Consider the following 12,282-nt stretch of genomic DNA (forward strand, 5'->3'; position numbering starts at 1 on the left):
TAAGTTATAGGTTATAGCCCATTATTATCTCATGAAATAAACTTATTGAATCATGACCAGAGTTTTTTAAATAATAGAATGTATCAATAGTAAGGGTGTGTTCTTTTACATACATATTTAGGAAATGAGTGTGTACTGGATCAAAATGTAAAATACATTTCCTACCATAGATTGAGTTAAAAAAAAAAAAGAGCCAAGGTTCTACATCAATACTCACATATTCAGAGATCCGCAAGGACCAGGCAGATAACACACATTTTTGCTTAGGCCAATACCAGTCAGAATAAGGCTGTGAGCACAGTAGATTACTGGAGAGCTCATGCCCCATCTAAAGGTATGAATGATTCAGTATTTTAAAATGCAAAATCCACTATGCAGACCTAATTCAGTTGGGAAGAAGCCAATAAGCATGTTGTCCAATTATAAGTTGCAGTTGACCTCTGGAATAGGAAAAAGGTAAAAGTAGAAATGGAAAATGTAAGTTTGTGGCTGCTGAGAATAGTCTGAACATGACTCCTGATAGGCCTTAGGGTATTACAGAAGCAACGAAAGATGAGGGAAAAGCATGAACTCTGTGTGACCATTTTTCCTTGGCCTTAGAAGAAGAGTATGATGGTAGAAATAAGTTTGAGTCTTAATTCCAATACTTCTTCATTTTCTATGTGATTTTCGACAAGTTACTTAAAGGATCTGGCACTCAGTTTCTTCCTTTGTAATATGGGAATATTAATACCTATTTTATAGTGAAGATTACAGATAACGTATTTTAAATATGCAGCATTAGCGCGAACGATAGTGTTAAGTGGGCACTTTAATTATCATTCTGTGATCTCCACAAGGATAACATAATTTCAGCTAATTTTAGTGATTAACTAAATAAATTCAGAAAGGGAATTACAAAAGATTTTATTTTCACTCTGGTTTTTGACAAATCTTTTGAATATTTTAATCAATCACATAGTGGGAAGATATGTACTGGTTTGGGAGGGCTATTTGACAATATCTAGTAAAAATATTTCTAAAAATCTCATATAAAGCCTCAAAAAATTTAAAAGGATTGAAATTATACAAAGTATTCTCCCCAACCACAATAGAATGAAAGTAGAAATCAAAACACAGAAAGGAATGTGGGAAATTCATGACCATGTGGAAATTAAACAACATATTCCTAAATAACAAATTAATCAATGAAGAAATCAGAAAGATTAATAGAAAATAGACTGAAAAGAATGAAAATGAAGACACAAAACAAAAATTTATAAAATGCTGTTAAAAAATACTTAGAGGGGAATTTATAGCTGTAAATACCTATATTAAAAAATAAGAAATATCTCAAATCAATAACCTAAACACCTACCATAAGACAATGGAAAAAGAACAAACTAAACCTAAAACAAGTGGAATGAAGGAAATAATAAAGAGTAGAGTGAAAATTATGGAATAGAGAATTACAAACAATAGAGAAAATCAACAAAATAAAAGTTTGATTCTTTGAAAAGATCAACAAAATTGACAAACCTTTACCTAGATTGACCAAAAAACAGCAGAGAGAAAACTCAAATTACTAAAGTCAGAAATAAATGAGATGATATTATTACCAACTTTACAGAAATAAAAAGTGTCCTAAAAGAATACTATGAAAATACTGTAAATACTATACTATAAATTGAATAACTTAAATGTAATGGATGAATTCCCAGAAAAACACAACCAGCTAAATAATCAAGAAGAAATAGACAATCTAAATAGATCATAACAAAAGAGATTGAATGAGTAATCAAAAAACTCCTCACAAGGAAAACCCCAGGCCAAAACAGCTTTACTGATGAATTCTACCAAATATTTAAAGAATTATTAGTAATTATTCACAGATTCTTCCAAAAAACGGAAGAGGAGGGAACACTTTCCAAATCATTCTCTGAATCCAGTATTACTCTGATGTCAAAACCAAAGACATCACCAAAAACACCCAAAAAACCCCCAGGATTCTACAGCCCAGTATCTCTCATAAATATAAACACAAAATTCCACCCCCCCCCCCCCCGCACAAAAAATAGTAGCAAACTGAATCTACCAACATATTAAAAGGATATACACCATGGCCAAGTGGGATTTATTTCAGGAATAGAAGGTCAGTTTAACACCTGAAATCAATTAATGTAATATACTATATCAATAGAATAAAGGACAAAAACAACGTGGTCTTCTCGATAGATGCAGAAAAGGCATTTGACAAAATCCAGCACCGCTTCATGTAAAAATATTCAAAAAACTAAGAATAGAAGGTCACTTCCTCATCCTGATAAATGCTATTTACAAAAGTCCCTACAACTAACATTATACTTATTTATAGTTGACATGATCTTGTAGATAGAAAATATAAAAGAATCCCCCAAAATACTTAGAGGTAATAAACAAGTTCAGCAATTTTTCAGGATACAAGATCAATATACAAAATCAATTGTTTTTCTATATACTTACAATCCAAAAATAAAATTAAGAAAACAACTTCATTTACAATAACATCAAAAAAGAATAATACTTATGAATAACTATAACAAAAGAAGTACAAGACTTGTACATTGAAAACATATTGTTGGAATAGAATTTAAAGGACGTAAGTAAATGAAAAGACATCCTATGTCCATGGATTAGAAGGCAGTATTATTAAGATAGCAATACTCTCCCCATTGATCTACATATTCAGTACAATCTCTGTCAAAATCCCAGCTGGCTTCTTTGCAGAAAATGACAAGCTGATCCTAAAATTTGTATGAATATACAAGGGACCCAAAATTGCAAAACTGTCTTGGAAAGGAACTAAGTTGAAGGATTCACACTTCCTGACTGCAAGACTTACTGCTAAGCAAATGTAAGCAATACCGTGTCACAGTGATTAAGGATAGATCAGTGGACTAGAATATAGAATCCAGAAACAAATCCTCACATTTACAGTAAATTGATTTTTGAAGAGGGTGCCAAAACAATTGAATGGAGAATGAAGAGTCTTTTCAGCAAATGGTGCTAGGACAACTGGAAATTCACACGCAAAAGAATGAAGTTGGATCCCTGCCTTACCCTATATACAAAAATTAACTCAAAATGGATCAGAAATCTAAATGTAAGTCAAAATTATAAACTGTTAGAGGAAAACATGGATGTAAATTTTCATGACCTTGGCTTTGGCAATGGCTTCTTATATATAATATTAAAAGCAAAAATGAAAGAGAAAATAGTTAAACTAGATTTCATCAAAATTAAAAACTTTTGTGCTTCAAGGTCACCACAGAGAAAGTGGAAAGACTGAATGGGAGAAGATATTTTAAATCATGTATCTAACAAGGAATTTATATCTAAAATATATAAAGAACGCTCACAACTCAGTAATATAATGATTAAAAATAGGCAAAGAATCTGAATAGAAATTTACCCAAAGAATATATACAAATGTCTAACAAACACAGGAAAGGGTGCTTAACCTCATTTTCTTTAGGGAAATGCAAATCATATTATGAGATGCCACTTGACACCCACTAGGATGACTCTAATCAAAAAGATAATAACAAGTGTTGCTAAGGATGTAGAAAGAATGGATACCTCAGACACTGCTGGTAGGATTTTTTTTTTTTTTTTTTTTTTTTTTGCGGTACGCAGGCCTCTCACTGCTGTGGCCTCTCCCGCTGCGGAGCACAGGCTCTGGACGCGCAGGCTCAGCGGCCATGGCCCACGGGCCCAGCCACTCTGCGGCATGTGGGATCCTCCTGGACCGGGGCACGAACCCATGTCCCCTGCATCGGCAGGCAGACTCTCAACCACTGCGCCACCAGGGGAGCCCTGCTGGTAGGATTTTAAAATGGCACAGCCACTTTGGAAAACAATCTGACAGTTTCTTAAAAGGTTAACCATGAAGTTACTATATGAACATATATCAAACTATTAACAGTAGTTTCTTCTGGGATGAGGAGGTCAGTAGGTGGATGGGGACTAGAACAGAGGAAGTGGGATGAAGGAACTGTCACATTACACTGTATAAAGGTCTGTTTTGTTTCTATCTTTTCAATAATTTAGTATTTATGTATTACCAGTATAAGACAAAAACAAATAGAAAGCTACATAAGATGGATGTAACACATGGACCAAGGCACTTCATCAAATTGGTGTAATAATCTTACTGATCAGAATAAACTGTACTACGAATGCAGAATTCACATGCTGTTGGCTACCTTTGTTAGAGCAGAATTACATTCTATGTGACATTTACTTTGGTAGGAAAAGGGATATGGCATGCTTTGACAAATATCCACATCTGGTCCTCCCACTTCTTCAGATCTTTGCTCAAATATTTTCTTCCCAGCCAAGTCTTGCCTGCCTTCCCTACTTTGAACTTGAGTACTCAACTCAATCCCCGTTAGTCCCCATTGCCCTTCCTTGCTTTATTTTCCTCCATAGCCTTTTCAGCCATCGGATACCCTACAGTTTCACTTACTTGTCTAATGTCCACTTCCTCCATCTCACTGAAGGTAGGAACATCTATCAGATATTTCATGGCTGTAACCCTGGATCTAGAATGATATCTGGCACATAGCATGTGCTCAGTAAATTTTTGTTGAACCAATGAAAGAATGATTTAATAATTGCATTTAAATAAAGGAAACTATGATTGTGGGAGCTGCTGGCACAGCTGGGATGGAAAAGTGTTGTCTCTCTGAACTCTCATCACCGAATCTTGCCCATTGAGTGAAATAATTTAAAAACTGGATATAGATGGCAGCAAGGTTTCCAAATTTTCTTTCATTGGTCAAAACCCCCAGTTGCTCTCATTCACCCACGGTTCATCACTGACACTCACAAAGAGGGGAAAAATGAGAGCAGAAATGTCATTTCCCTTTCTCCCTACTTTTAGTCAAGCTGAAGTAATCTGAAACTTATTGGGAACATGAGACTTCAGGCATTTCAAAGCTTAACTTCCAGATCATTAGAGCATTGTATCACCCGTCTGAATTTGGACTTGAGATTAACATAAGTTTATTTCTATACTAAGCTGATTTTTCCATCCATCCATTAACGTTTCCTTCTTAGTGAGCCTTTATTTAAATCCACACTTCTTTTTCCTTCACTATTCCCTGGGTATGTCTGAACATGAAAATACTTCCTTTAATTGACGAGTCCAACAAACCAAGATAAAGTATAGCAACGAGTGGGTCTTAGATCTTTCTCTGTATGTGAGTATACTAAGCTTGAATGCACAAAGCGTTAAACCGTTTTTGAAGGCACGTTGTATTTTTTATTTTAGTTATTTTTCCACAGGAGGACTCTCTGAATGTATAATGCAGGGCCAGTTTTGGAAGACCAAACATAGAGAAGAAAGAGGAGATTAAAGAGGATTAGCAGCAAAGACACCTAAAAGAAGAGCACCCGTGGGTGGAATGGGAGGTGTTCATTGATTAAGAGTTGGAAAAACGAATTTCTTTCCTATAGTTCCAAGGGATTTCATAGCAACAGAAAAGAACAGAGTCCTAGTCCTTTAAAACCATGAGGCACCATTTTGTCTGACATATTTCTTCGATATCTTCCAAGGTACATGGAATATAGGTATTCCAAAATGGGTGAAAGAGAAATCTTCCTTGTCATTGTTTAAAACCCCTCCAAGGAGACTCTGAATTCTGTTAGAAAGACAAACCATTCTTCTCCCTGTAGGAGCCTAAGCTCTTCAGATCTCATCTACATCTCTCTTGTTTCCATTTAAATTTAGTGCCTCCTCTGTAGTGCTTAAAGAGAGAGGCTCCCCCTTCCTGGGAAAACTGAAGTTTCCCACTGGCCCCCAGCTCCACATGGGATGGGGCATGGCTTCACGCCACATGATTTACCCTGAGGTGCAAAAAACAGTGTTCTGTAAACAGTTCTAACAACTATTATAAAGTACTAAGGCTGCTCTCCCAATCAGGTCCCTGATAAGTTGAGCATTCCTTGCCCTATCATAACAGAGCACATGTTGCCTGCAGGTCTAGTTGTGAAAATGACAGAGCAATGCTCCCAAACAGGTTGGGTGGTGAACATGGGCCCCATGACTCACCCTTACCTTAGTTCTAACAGACAGGCTTTGGAAACCAGGCTGGTTAGGGTCTGCTAGGTGGATTCCATGTGCTGCTCCATCCTGTCTGAATTGCTCAGAAGGAGTCTTGAGCCCTGTGTGTCTAGGCGGGATGGGAGTGGGGCAGATCAAGAATGTGGCATCAGAATAGAAGCAGTGATTTCCTAAGTCCTTGGTCAGCTGTGCGAAGCCTAATGTCTTGTTTAGTACAAGTTTCATGAAGTCAAACCACCAGATCAGGCTTGGGGAGGTTACCTGTTGTTCGGGCTGGTTTTTACCCTTTGGGTTTTGTATAAATTTGAAAACAACAGGGCTTCCCTGGTGGCGCAGTGGTTGAGAGTCCGCCTGCCGATGCAGGGGACGCGGGTTCGTGCCCCGGTCCGGCAGGATCCCACATGCCGCGGAGCGGCTGGACCCGTGAGCCATGGCCGCTGAGCCTGCGCGTCCGGAGCCTGTGCTCCGCAACGGGAGAGGCCACAACAGTGAGAGGCCCGCGTACCGCAAAAAAAAAAAAAAAAAAAAAAAAAAAAAAAAAAAAAATTTGAAAACAACAAATAAGACGTGAGCATTTTTCTTGCATACCCTCTGTCATCCTAGTCTCGATTTCAGTAGATTCTGCTGTATCAGCTGAATGGAAGAAATATGCAGCTCATGCCCATGTTTCCATAAGCACATAATATTACTTATACTACAAAGTAGTAATTATTCCGATAAAACGATGAAATATTAATAAAGGTGGAATTATGAGTTTGACATTACCAATGGCAATATAAAGATTATCGATTTTTTTTTTCTATTACTGAAATGGTTTGAATTGTATTCCTTGTCCAAGGCCTGGGGAATTATGAAAATTCCTTGACTACACAGCATCTCATGAAATGTGTTAATGAGATTGTTTTCTGATATGCAAAAGTGTTCTGACACAGTTTTTTTTTTTTTTTTTTGTGGTATGCGGGCCTCTCACTGCTGCGGCCTCTCCCGTTGCGGAGCACAGGCTCCGGACGCGCAGGCTCAGCGGCCATGGCTCACGGGCCCAGACGCTCCGCGGCATGTGGGATCTTCCCGGACCGGGGCACGAACCCGTGTCCCCTGCATCGGCAGGCGGACTCTCAACCACTGCGCCACCAGGGAAGCCCTGACACAGTTTTTAAATGCATGCTGCACATCCCCAACCAATTATCATACAAGATGCAACTATTTCTCTTTGTCAGTCACTAGCGCCTGAATAGACAGCATTAGACCCAGCTGCATAATTCTGGTTTAATTTTCATGTCTGATACTATAGTAATGTTGTGAGGCATTTACTTAGCAACAGGGGTAAATGTTTGTTTTAAATGTGATTTCCTTTCTTCAGCCTCTTTGGAAATATGCCTAAATTGAGAAATGTGCCTTCAGTTTCTTCAGAAGAGCAAGCATGTGTTTGCACACACACCTCGGCTTGGCTTGTTTTTTCTTCCTCCCTGTGGTGATTGTGATGAGGTGAGTGTTTGTGCTAGCAAAATTCTGGAGTGCGGACAAACTGTGCTGTACTTTTATTAATGCAAGATGGAAAATGTGACCAAAATATTGTAGAAAATCTAATTTATGTCTGCTCAAGTTTTGTATTAGTTTGCTGGGGTTGCCGTAACAAAGTACCTCAAACTGGGTGCCTTCAACAACAGAAGCTTATTGTCTCACAGTTCTGGAGGCTGGAAGTCTGAGATCAAGGTGTTGGCAAGGTTGGCTCCTTCTGAGGGCTCTGAAGGAGAATCTTTTCCATTCTTCTCTCCTGGCTTCAGGTGGTTTGCTGGCAATCTTTGGTGTTCCTTGGCTTGAAGATTTCCACCTTCATCTTCACATGACACCCTCCCTGTGTGTGTGTCCAAATTTCTCCTTTAAGGCACCAGTCATATTAGGTTAGGAGCCCACCCTACTCCAGTATGACCTCATCTTAACTAATTACAACTGCAACAAACCTGTTTTCCCATTCTGAGATCCTGAGGGTTAGGATTTCAACATATGAATTTGTAGGGGATACAATTCAACCCATAACAAGCTTCAAATAAATAATAGACTATGTAATTCAATGAATATATTTTAAATTGTAAGTTGATTCTTCAAGATTAGTGTGACATTTGCTTTTCAACTTCCAGTAACTCCCTCAGGACTCTTGTGTCTTCCTTTACCAAGCAGCAGAAAGAAGAGTTATAATTTTCAGCAAAGCCCTTACTGTCCACCGAATTTCAGTCTAGCCTTTCCCATTACAAGATATTAAAAAGACCTTATTACCAAGTGCTCCTCATTTCAGTCACTGTTTCCCTCACTGTTTCTATTAATTTTGATAAACATATGAGAGCACATGCTTTGTAAAGGGAAGGGGCAGCCTTCACTGGGAGTCAGGCTTAATCACAGCGTATGTATGAAACTGAGCCCAGAGACCTTTTAAGGTTTGCAAATTCTTACGGCGTAATAAGTTAGGAACTTAAAACTCAGCATCGTAAGCTATCTGCCAGACCCTAAAGAATACTGTAAAAGGATACTAAGTTGGAATAGTTATAGGAAATGTCACATTGAGAGACATGGCTGATCAGGACCTCATTAATTGTTGCAAGATGCACAGACTACCAAAATCAGGAATTAGGACGAGAGCCACACAAGAGATGGTGGGAAGGGGACGTGTATTAGTAGGTGTGAGAGAGAGGTTCAGTCTAGCAGGCAGAATAATGTAGAGTCTGAGAGGCCTGATAACAGATAGCAGGTGGCATGCCAGGCTGGCACAGCCCTGGGGAGGCCCAACTTGGAGTCACAGAGGTGGGTGGTAAATCTTGGCCTTGGGAGATTCGGGAGCAGATGGTGATCAGAAACACAGGCAAGCAGTTGAAATTTGAGAGGTCAGACCCAAGCCACAATGCTTCTGGTAGGAATTTTCTCTCAGATATGGTGGAGACCCTCCTCAACACTTTAATTTGTCACTCCTCAGTTTTTGGAGGCATTGCTCTTTCTCTGTTGGCGTCCTGTCACTCTAATGCTCTCATTCTCCCCGATTCTCCTGCTTGTTATTCATTCACTAAAACCCTTCTGCTGTGTGTTTCAGGGAAGGAAAGGTGATCGTCACAGGGGCAGATGCAGTAAAGCAGTGGGGAGAGATGTCCGAGTGGGCTGAGGAGGGGGTGGGAGGTAAGAACTAGAGAGTCTTGCTGTGACAGGAAGCGGTTGAACGAGTGGTCTCTGAAAGAGACCGGGCAGTCCTCGGGGTCCTGACTCTTCACCGCCCACACTCACTTTGAAGTCATTTCACTTATATCCTTCCCTTTCAATGCCATCCATACACTGATTACTCCTCAACTTGTAGCTTCAAACCTGACTTCTCTCCTAAGCCTCAGACTCATGCTTCCAACTGCTTACTTGAGCTCTGCATTTGTATGTCTCCAACAGAATCCATTTCTGCAAAGTTGCCAGAGGGATCTTCTAAAACTGTAAAGTAGATCATGCCATTTTCTTACTTAAAGGCTTCCAACGGCTTTCTAAAATACTTAGAATAAAATCCAAATTCCTGGGCTTCCCTGGTGGCGCAGTGGCTGAGAATCTGCCTGCCGATGCAGGGGACATGGGTTCGAGCCCTGGTCTGGGAAGATCCCACATGCCGGGGAGCAACTAGGCCCATGAGCCACAACTACTGTGAACCTGCGCGTCTGGAGCCTGTGCTCCGCAACAAGAGAGGCCGCCATAGTGAGAGGCCCGCGCACCGCGATGAAGAGCGGCCCCCACTTGCCGCAACTGGAGAAAGCCCTCGCACAGAAACGAAGACCCAACACAGCCAGAAATAAATAAATTAATTAATTAATTTTAAAAAACTTCCAAATTCCTTTTTGTGGCCCTCAAGGTTCTACATAATTTTCCTCCCTAATCTCACTTCCTATCATTTTCCCGTTCTTTCACTATGCTCCAGCCACACTACCAAATTTATGTCTGTTGGTTGAGCAAGCTCTCTGCTTGTGAAGTTGTAGTTCATTTTACCTGGATGATCATCCACCAGATCTTCACTTGATTTCTTCCTTCTCCTCACTCAGGTCCAAGTGGATAGGTCACTGCTTCCTCAGTGGCCTTTTCCAGACACACAATTCAAAGTAGCAAAGTCCATCCACCCACCCAGACACTCTTTGGCGTTATACGGGTTTACTTGTTTCACAGTATGTATTCTTGCTTATTTGTTTACATCTATATTGCCTGTTTTTACTCCCAACCTCCCATCACCAAATAGACCATAACTCAAGAGAATAGAGACCATGGTGGTTTGTGTTTGTTTTTGCTTGTTTGTTTGGCTCAGCGTGGCATTTCCAGTACTCAAGATAGCACCAGGTATGTAAATGTTCAAGAAGCATTTATTGAATAAGTGACTGGAAATATGCCCAGAATCCAGCCATTTCCTACCACCTCAACTGCTTCTGCTCTGGTATAAGCCACTGTGTTCTCTTGCCTCAGTTACTGAAATAGCCTCCTAATTGATTTCCCTTCTTCTGCTTTTGCCTCCCTCAGTCTATTCCCAACACAGCAGTCAGAGTGAACTCATTAAAAAGGAGATAAACACTTCTCTGCTCAAAATTCTCCAATAACTTCTCATCTCAGAGTAAAATCCAAAGTCCTCCCTTTATCCAAATCTTTTGCTACCTCGGATTTTATCACTCTTACTCTCTCCCTTCCTCACTGTACTTCATCTATAGTGACCTCCTTGATATCCCCTGAGGACACCAAGCATGTTTCTGCTTCAGAAAGTTTGCACTTGCTGTTCCCTCTGAGTGTAGTTTTCTTCCCCAGACATCCAAATGGCTTGCTCTTCTCTTGCACTTCCTTCAAGTCTTAACTAAAATGTCACGTTATCATCAAGACCCTAACAGTCTACCATAATATAAATATTATATATTACATATATAATTTGTATATATTATATATTTATATGTTATAATATATAATGTAATTATAATAATATAGTCAACACCAGGCCTATCTTGAAAAAAAATGTATCAGTAGAGAGTCAAGCATTTAGCTCAATTTGATCTGTATCAGAAATCCTGGTATCATTTACTTAGCCTTACAAATTATGCTGTTTCAGTTCACAAGTAATGAATTTCAGCTATTCAAGATATTGACTGTATTTTGAGATATCCCTCTTGAAAAAACCCTTGAAATCATTGAAATGGTGTTTATTGACATCATTAGTGTCATGGAGAAATGATTGTTTTCACTTTCCTCATTTCAAAAACCCTTATGACAAATTTCTCCTTGGCTTCCTCATACTTTAATGGAAAAAAGCAAGGTTTTGATACAAGATGCCTATGTATTTGCTCATGAACCAAAAAGATATATGCTTATTGGCTAGAACATAGTAGTATTCAGTTTTCCTCATTTATTTCAATGTTAGATCAAGATCAGGAAATATTCTGCTAACTGTTCTCTTTGCAAACAGTAGGGTTCTAATGCTCAAGTACTTTAGTCTCCTTTAATGTTCACAGCAGCATATATAAATGGTGTCCTTTAGTACTGATCCCATACATCTATCTCATGAATTGTATTTAACTCTTTGCTAACTATTTTAAAATGTTATCTTTCTATACCATGACTTTTCAATATTAACATAATAAAAACATGTTGATCATTTCTTCTTCATATATGCTCCACTTATGCTGAGAGATTATTCAAATTCTATACATCAGTGGTTTTAGCCAAATATGAAGCAAAATGTATGCTATCAACTATATAAGCTCTTAAATGATTTATGCTGTTATATTATTAGTATTTTATTATCAATGCTGTAGCTTCTGAAACTGTCAAATTGTCTCTACATTCCCTGGAATCACCAGAGGTTTATGGATCACACTTGAAGAAACACTGTTACCTCGATGGGAAACCAATAAAATTGTATTAAAGATTATTTTTTTTAATATATTTAAAGGAAAGATGAGTAGGGCAAATGAGGAAAGAAAGAGTAATGGTGGGAAGAGGGAAATAGAGAGCATGTTCTTTTATACACTCATTCTCCCAGTCAAATTTGCCAAGGCAGGAAGTGACATCAACAGCAACCAGAGTCCTATGACCAGGGGACCCTACTCCTCCCACCCTCTCCTCCAGAGGGAACATAAGAAATGGAGAACCAAGTCCACAGATCTATGGCCCCAATCTTTCCTTGTTTGAGATTCCTCTCAGAACACGGTACA

The 12,282-nt window shown here is 38.9% G+C and overlaps 1 pseudogene; it reads left to right on the forward strand.

The window, feature by feature from the left end:
• LOC136120173 (B-cell CLL/lymphoma 9 protein-like) overlaps positions 1 to 12,282 on the forward strand; it is a 96,125-nt pseudogene that overhangs the window by 37,693 nt on the left and 46,150 nt on the right.

This window comes from Phocoena phocoena, chromosome 3 (assembly GCF_963924675.1).
Source record: "Phocoena phocoena chromosome 3, mPhoPho1.1, whole genome shotgun sequence".
Lineage (NCBI taxonomy): Eukaryota > Metazoa > Chordata > Mammalia > Artiodactyla > Phocoenidae > Phocoena > Phocoena phocoena.